We start from the raw sequence: 6,999 nt of genomic DNA on the forward strand, positions 1-6,999 counted from the left end.
ATATCAGTTACTCAAAATCCCCTATTTGACTTATTTTCATGCTATGCAAAGATTGCTGAGTGATTCAGTTAGCATGATTCAAAAATTAATGTCATTAAGTCGAGTCTGAAGTGACAAAGTACTTTTCTTTTTTTTTTTCTTTTTTTTTCATGTAAAATAGCATATTGTGACCGAACAAAGGAAACTGGATGCAGGCAAATTGTATACTGTACAAGTGACACTTGATAGATTAAAATGGGGATATTTGTACTACTTCAGAATCTGTCATTCCCTCCTTGTTCCCATCACCTAGTTTCCACCTGAGCACAAGTCCCCAACTCATTAATCAGCTCCCTGTTATTTTGCATGTGCCCTATAGCCACAACTCCTTGTCTGTTGTGCTGCCTCAGCTATACTGCAGCATTCTTGTTGACTTGTTTTCCTGCAGCTTGTTTTTGTCCTTTGCTTGCCCTTTTAAGTTTCTGTCTGCTTTTGAACAACGTTGCCTGTTCTGGCTGACTGCCCTTTTGTTGACATCTTCCATGGTTTTTTTGGGGGGTTTTTTGTTTTGTTTTGTTTTGTTTTGTTTTTTGGGGGTTTTTTTTGACCACATAAGCCTTCCCTTTACCTGCTGAGCCATGCCAAAGATTTTTAAAACTGAACTGTGGTGAACAGCAGACTGATAAAAATGAAAACTGTTGAAAGCACCCATTAATTTAACCCCATTTGTACTCTGATATTTCTAAATATCCATCCATCCATCCACACATTCTCTTCCACTTATCCTTATCAGGGTTGCGAGGGGGCTAGAGCCTATCCCAGCTAACATAGGACAAGAAGCACGGTACACCCTGGACAGGTCACCAGCCTGATGCAGAGCTGACACAGAGAGAAAGACAACCATTCACACTCACATTCACACCTATGGGCAATTTAGATTCACTAAATATTTCTAAATACTTTGCAGAAAAAGCATTGGCTTTTTTCAAAATTGTTACTGCCTTATTTACTCCCTTGGTATGCTGATATTTTATCTCCATTAACAAGCAGCCAGTTTTCTAGCAGTAAATCTAGCAATCTCAAAGCATTTCTATAAGCCCTGAAGGAAACAAGCTAGCAACACAGTAGCACTTTCTATAGAGAAGTAAGGAATATCCTGAGAGTTTTCTGAATCATTTGTGTCAAACTCTGATAAGGAGGGCTGTTCAACCCGAAAGCATGGTTGTTCAAAGGAAATTGAATCTATTTGACTACTTTGGAATATGTGGTCCTTGAAATATTACATTTGTCATGAGCAAATCAAGCTTGAAATTAAATTTGGTCAGCTCCAATACCACAAAGAGTGGGCAATAGGAGAGGCGAGTATGCTACATATGGTCTGGATTAATCCTAATCCCCAGTTTTATAAAACAATTCACTTTTAAAACTTGTAGGAGTTAAGTTTGTTTTTTATACTCAAGATCCCTCCCTTTAGATGTGCTTGATGTAGTGAGCTCAGTATGTGCAGTGAGGCTGTGTGAAGCTTGCTGGGTCTTGGGTACAATACTGTTACCTTTTGTCCTCAAGGGGATCCACAGATAATCACTAGGTCACTGTAATGGCAGCGTCTGATCTATCTGGTCTTTCTTCTTCTTCACAGCAACATTGGCAGAGTGCATAGACAAGAGACAAGCTTCTGTCTCCCACAACAACATGAAGCTTTACCAGCTTTTAAAAGCAGCAGTGAAATCCTCTTTCATATTTACACCTAAAAAAGGTTGGATGAGATTGCTATCTTATCGCAGCCAATACCTCTCTTTCTCACTTCAGACGCCCACAAGCGTGGACGGAGACATAACCACTCGGCCAATCTTCAATCCTTTGTATAGAAAGTGTATTTGTATTTTATCCAAGATGATATCATCCCCCTGAGACAATCAATTTATAGAGAGATTCAATGCTGTGCACAATCCATAACAATGGGGAGCACACTGCTATCATTACTACAAAAATACACAAGTGCACTGTAATTTAAAAAAAAAAAAAAGTGGAGAAAAAAACAAAGCAAAATGATTGACTAAAGGGTTAGGAACTTGTCAGATATGTACACAGAATTAACTCTCACATTAGCTCTCTCAGTGGCAGCTTCTGTCACTTGCAGTTTTCCCTTGATGCTCAAACGCCAGGAAGAACCTCCAACTGTTTATTTTCAGTCAAAGGCCCTGTGTGCCTTTGGTGTCAAGCAGGCAATCAAAAGCATGGGTATTATAGTCTGTCTGCCCATCTGTGTGAACCATCTGTAACATCAAATTCACCCTGCATTAGCATTCTAACTCCTGCCGTGGTTTGGCTCTGAATTACAGGGTGCTTTCTCTCATATAAAGTAATAGCATAGCATTAGTAAAAAAAAAAAAAAGAAATTAAAGAAATTAAAACGGGGTATTAATTGAGTTTTGGCCACTTGGAAGCAGTAGAAAAATCTGTGGCACAACACTGATATGGACTGAAGTGTCTCAAATGGCCACTTGAGGCCCGAAATATGAGGTAATGCTCTTAGAGGCCCCACCCAAGTGGAAATGCAAAATGTTGAAATAAACATATTTGCAGTTAATTTAACAGAAAAACCTCAATTTGTGAAAACAGACAGATGGTGAACTTTGATAAAAATTCACTCCTTTTAAATTTTATGACTTCATTATAATAGATAATGAAGTCTGTGGTTACCTAAGTAGCTAACTCATGAATTCAGTGTCATCTTATCGTGGCAAAACAAACAAACAAACCGACAGAAAATTAAACAGGAGATTGTTTTTTAAGGTCATTCTTCGTTTTTTACCTTGCAAATGGCACCCATTCACTCTTTAACCTCTGTTTTGGGTCTCCACAGACCCCTGAGAGAACTATAAAGACCTTAAATTTTACCTTCTTTATCCTGAACTTAGCTTGGCTAACCCTGGGCATGTGTGTTTTTTCGTTCTTAGGATGATTTTTTTTTTTTTGTGTGTGTTTAAAAGCTTTTTGAACAACTGCACAGTGTGGGATGTCAGGCTACAAAAATAAATGTGACCTAAGGCAGCTCTGGATAATGTCTCTTCAAAGTGAGGCATACAGTGTAAACAGCATATTTACTCCCACAAAGTTGTTTTTCGTAGCCTACAAAGCCAAACTATCCCAACATGCTTTTTTAGGCATTTGATTACACTGTTAGCAGATTTTACAGGATATAATGCTCTCTGTTTCCAAAAAGTCTGTTTGAAGCATTCAAAAACCAGTTTTCCCTAGTTCATAAATGTACCATTTAGTAAAGAAATTGAGAAAAATACTGCAGATCTGAAGCCAACAGAAGTGCAGTCATGTTTCAAACGTATCCTAACTTACAATTCATCTGAGTATCCCTTTGTTGTGTGAAGAGTTGATGTAAGTCATCTGATTGACCAAACCCTGGCTCACTGCTATATATTGCTTCAAGTGTAAAACTCACTCATTCTGAATGTCAGGTTCCAATTTAGTTTATGTCAAGGTTATTAACTCTCAACTGGAATATGTCCAGAGTTCGTTCATTCTGTGTGGGTGCTGCCTGCACTAAGTATGACATCCTGTACATGTAGCACATGTTGAAAAAGACTTATCAGAAAGGAGTCAGCAGGCAGGAGTCAATCTGAAAACACCAGCACACAGATGCAGAAAGGGATTCCTTAACATTGATTAAAAACCATGAAAATTCTGCTGTGGTTTATAACACTGGACAATTTTATGAGTCCTAAAAATTATACTATCAGAAATATAGAGACTGTGCAGTAAGGTAAATTTATGAGAGCTCAATTTTATGACTGCAGGCATTGTTTTTCTCACCATAGCTGAGCTCTGCACAGAGGATAACCATCCACAGGCTCGACTTGAGTTTTAGTTCTAGCTGTCTATGTGTCAGCGTTAGTTAAATGTTCTTCTGATTCTTCAGAGACTCGAACAGTGCGGCCTGACAGGAGGTGACCAGTGACCTTCCCGTACACACGACGATCCTACTTCACAAGAACAGCCTCTCTAACTTTGGAAGGACATGACAGCCTCTTGCTGTGCTTTGGTTGGATCAGTTTCACAAATGACACATATCACATCATTACTGGGGCGGCTGCAGTTGGGGCGGCAGAGCAGGTCGTCTAGTAATCGGGAAGGTAGGTGGTTTGACCAAAGTATGCTGAACAAGATGCCGAACTCCATTTGCTCCCGATGCGTTCATTGGAGCGTGAAGGTGTGAATGTTTGATAGAGAAAAAAAGTGCTGGTATGATTGTGGGTGTGAATGGGTGAATGTGACTTGTAGCATAAAGCATTTTGAGTGCTCAAGCAAAGTAGAAAATTGCTGTGTGAGAACCAGTCGCTTTACCATCATAGTTTTCAAAAAATAACTAAATCTCCTTTCCTTTTCTGGAAGATGCATGGGCACTCTTTCCTGTGTTTGAGTTTGTTTTTCTAGTGCTGATGCACATTCACCGTGCTGTCTTTGACTCTGCTAATCTGTCTCTGTTCAGGCGTCCCTTCTCCTTCGTCACGGCATCAATCAAGCAAACAGCAGAGTCCTCAGTTGTGGGTTGTAACTGGTGGTTCACTGACAGTTCAGGAAGCTTATTTCCTCCCAGAGGTGACATACACTGTAATGTTCTCTCCCATCTCCCATTTCCTTCTGTTGATGAGTTTCCATCTAAGCCTGCAGCAGCAGAAACAAAGACAGCTTCACTCCACATATCTTCATCTAAACCTGGGTTACTACGGCTGATGATGCTGAATCCTCAAGTCAAGCATTTAAACCTTAATTTGATAAAAACATCATTCAACACATAAAATCCATGCTCTATAAATATCTTTTTATTTTTTTCACCTGCTAATTTTCTTGGCATTTTTCAAAAGCCAAGTATGTTTCCTCAAAATGTTCCTCTACAGATCTAACAAGTGAACCCTAAGTGGCATAATGGCCATAAATGGTCCTCCATTACATTCAGCAACTTCAGAAACTCTGCACCCTTTTCATCCTCATTAAAGCAGCTTCTGAAAGGGATGATGAATATCATCAAAACAATTTTATGTCTGGTCCCCCGCGGAAAAGATGAAGCCCTTCCTTGTGAACTCAAAGCACAAACATCAGAGGCCAGCTAGATTTTCTTTTCATCCTCATAATGCAACTTGGTCAGACTTTAATATTTGATGCCAACTGAAATGTGACTATTGTTGTCCAAAGAACACATAAAGCAGTAACGATGCTTAGAATAAAAGCTTGGTAATATGTTCAGCAGCTGTGTGGCCATGACAGTTTCCCCCCTTTCAAAACCATAATAATGAGCTTCAACATCTACAGCAGTGCCATGAGGGATTTTACAATAAAGTGTTTTTCACGTTGTTTTATGTTTATGACCAGCTATTGATATGTTGTCCATTTTTAGAGGGCGGCTCATTGTTTCTACACAAAATAACAAACAGTAAATCGTGAACAGAGGGCTTATGTTGGACAGTGCATTTTTCAGGCAATCAGTCAGCATTAAAAAAAATGATGAGAAAAATGACTCCAAATGTTACACTTCTTCTCATCCTCTTCATCTTGTTGGGGGAAATAAGGCCATATTATTAGCACCACTGTTAACAGTTTTATGAGTATTTAAACTCACTAATAATTAAATACTCCTGCATTTCCTTGGTAACATGGTACACAGTATTGCACTTCCAAATTTTGCTTTATTTGGCCAAAAGAGGTTGATATTCAGTCTTCTACTCAGAATCCCTATTTGGGGTTTTACTTGCAGATGGCACGCTATTATGTTGGTTGTATTTGTGGCTTGAGCCATCCAGTATCCAGAGTTAAGTCTCAAATTACTTGTCTTAGAATTGGCTGGTTAACGCTACACCAAACCTCCACTCAAGTGGACTCATAGATGAATTACCCTGCTGATGAATTGAATCTATGCAGACAACATGTTACCCTTTACCCTATTTCTGTGGACTACTTGTTTGTTCCTACACAGCATATTTTCCTTCCACCATTCATCCATCGCCTTCTGCTTATCAAGTTAAGGGTTCCTGGAGCATGCTGGAGCCTATTCCAGCTACCATAGGGCCATGAGACAGGGTATTCCCCAGACAAGTCGCCAGCCTCCTCCTTTCAAAGAAAAAATCAAACTACCACAGAAAACTCCTATTTTCTGTGAGCGCAGCTGCAGCTGTTCTACTTGGCTGTGTTGGAGATAATGGTATTGTTTCTAGTTGGATTTTATCTGCCTTTTCTGTTGAACACATGTTATTGACATTTCTAGCTATGTCGTAACTAGCCTATTTGAACTTGTTATTTTCTCAGTAATGGCAGATGTGTTCACCACAAGGAGGGGGTCCAATCCAACACAGTCAGCACAGCCATTACATTGTGCCCTCACACAAGAAGTATATGTATTTGGTGTCATACTTAAATACAACGGTGCCTTCCCATGGGCCATAGTTAATAAATCGTTAGTTCATTGATAATTTGAAAAGTAAATATAAAGTTTTTCAGGTGATGTAAGTGAGCTTTTCATGGCAACATAGCACAAAATAAGAATAATATGTCTTTAATAGAAAAGCTGTAGATTCACAACAATGACTTGGAAATAATCTTAGAGAGGGGTTTTGATTTTTTTTTTTTTTACTTTGAGAAGGTGCTTTTTAATTAGCTGTACACATAATCTGCTCCTGAGGGTCTTTTTGGTGATAGTAATTCTTTGGTCACTCATGCAGTTCAATTTTAACTGGCTGAATTTCCTTTGAGGTACACTTTGTGTTAAACTGTCTAGTGGAAAACGAAGACAAAAGGAAAACCCAATGTTGTGAAACATCATCATGAAATATATATAAACGCACACATTTTCATTGATTTAAGGTTGCACTTAAACATTCGTGTGTGTGTGTGTGTGTGTGTGTGTGTGTGTGTGTGTGTGTGTGTGTGTGTGTGTGTGTGTGTGTGTGTGTGTAATTTCATGAAAGAGGATTTAGGAAAAAATGGACAAGGGAGAATTTCAACAAGTCA

At 39.0% G+C, this 6,999-nt stretch overlaps 1 long non-coding RNA gene across 1 annotated transcript in view; it reads left to right on the top strand.

Annotated features, from left to right (window-relative positions):
* Positions 1–5,430, top strand: part of LOC102198511 (uncharacterized) — a 7,079-nt gene extending 1,649 nt beyond the window's left edge. The window contains exons 2-3 of the long non-coding RNA XR_311632.1: positions 3,917–4,130; positions 4,487–5,430. This is a non-coding gene — a long non-coding RNA (uncharacterized LOC102198511). The remainder of the gene's footprint in view (positions 1–3,916; positions 4,131–4,486) is intronic.
* Positions 5,431–6,999: the final 1,569 nt, after the last annotated feature.

Source organism: Pundamilia nyererei, unplaced genomic scaffold (genome assembly GCF_000239375.1).
Source record: "Pundamilia nyererei isolate P.nyererei 1_Seehausen unplaced genomic scaffold, PunNye1.0 scaffold00032, whole genome shotgun sequence".
Lineage (NCBI taxonomy): Eukaryota > Metazoa > Chordata > Actinopteri > Cichliformes > Cichlidae > Pundamilia > Pundamilia nyererei.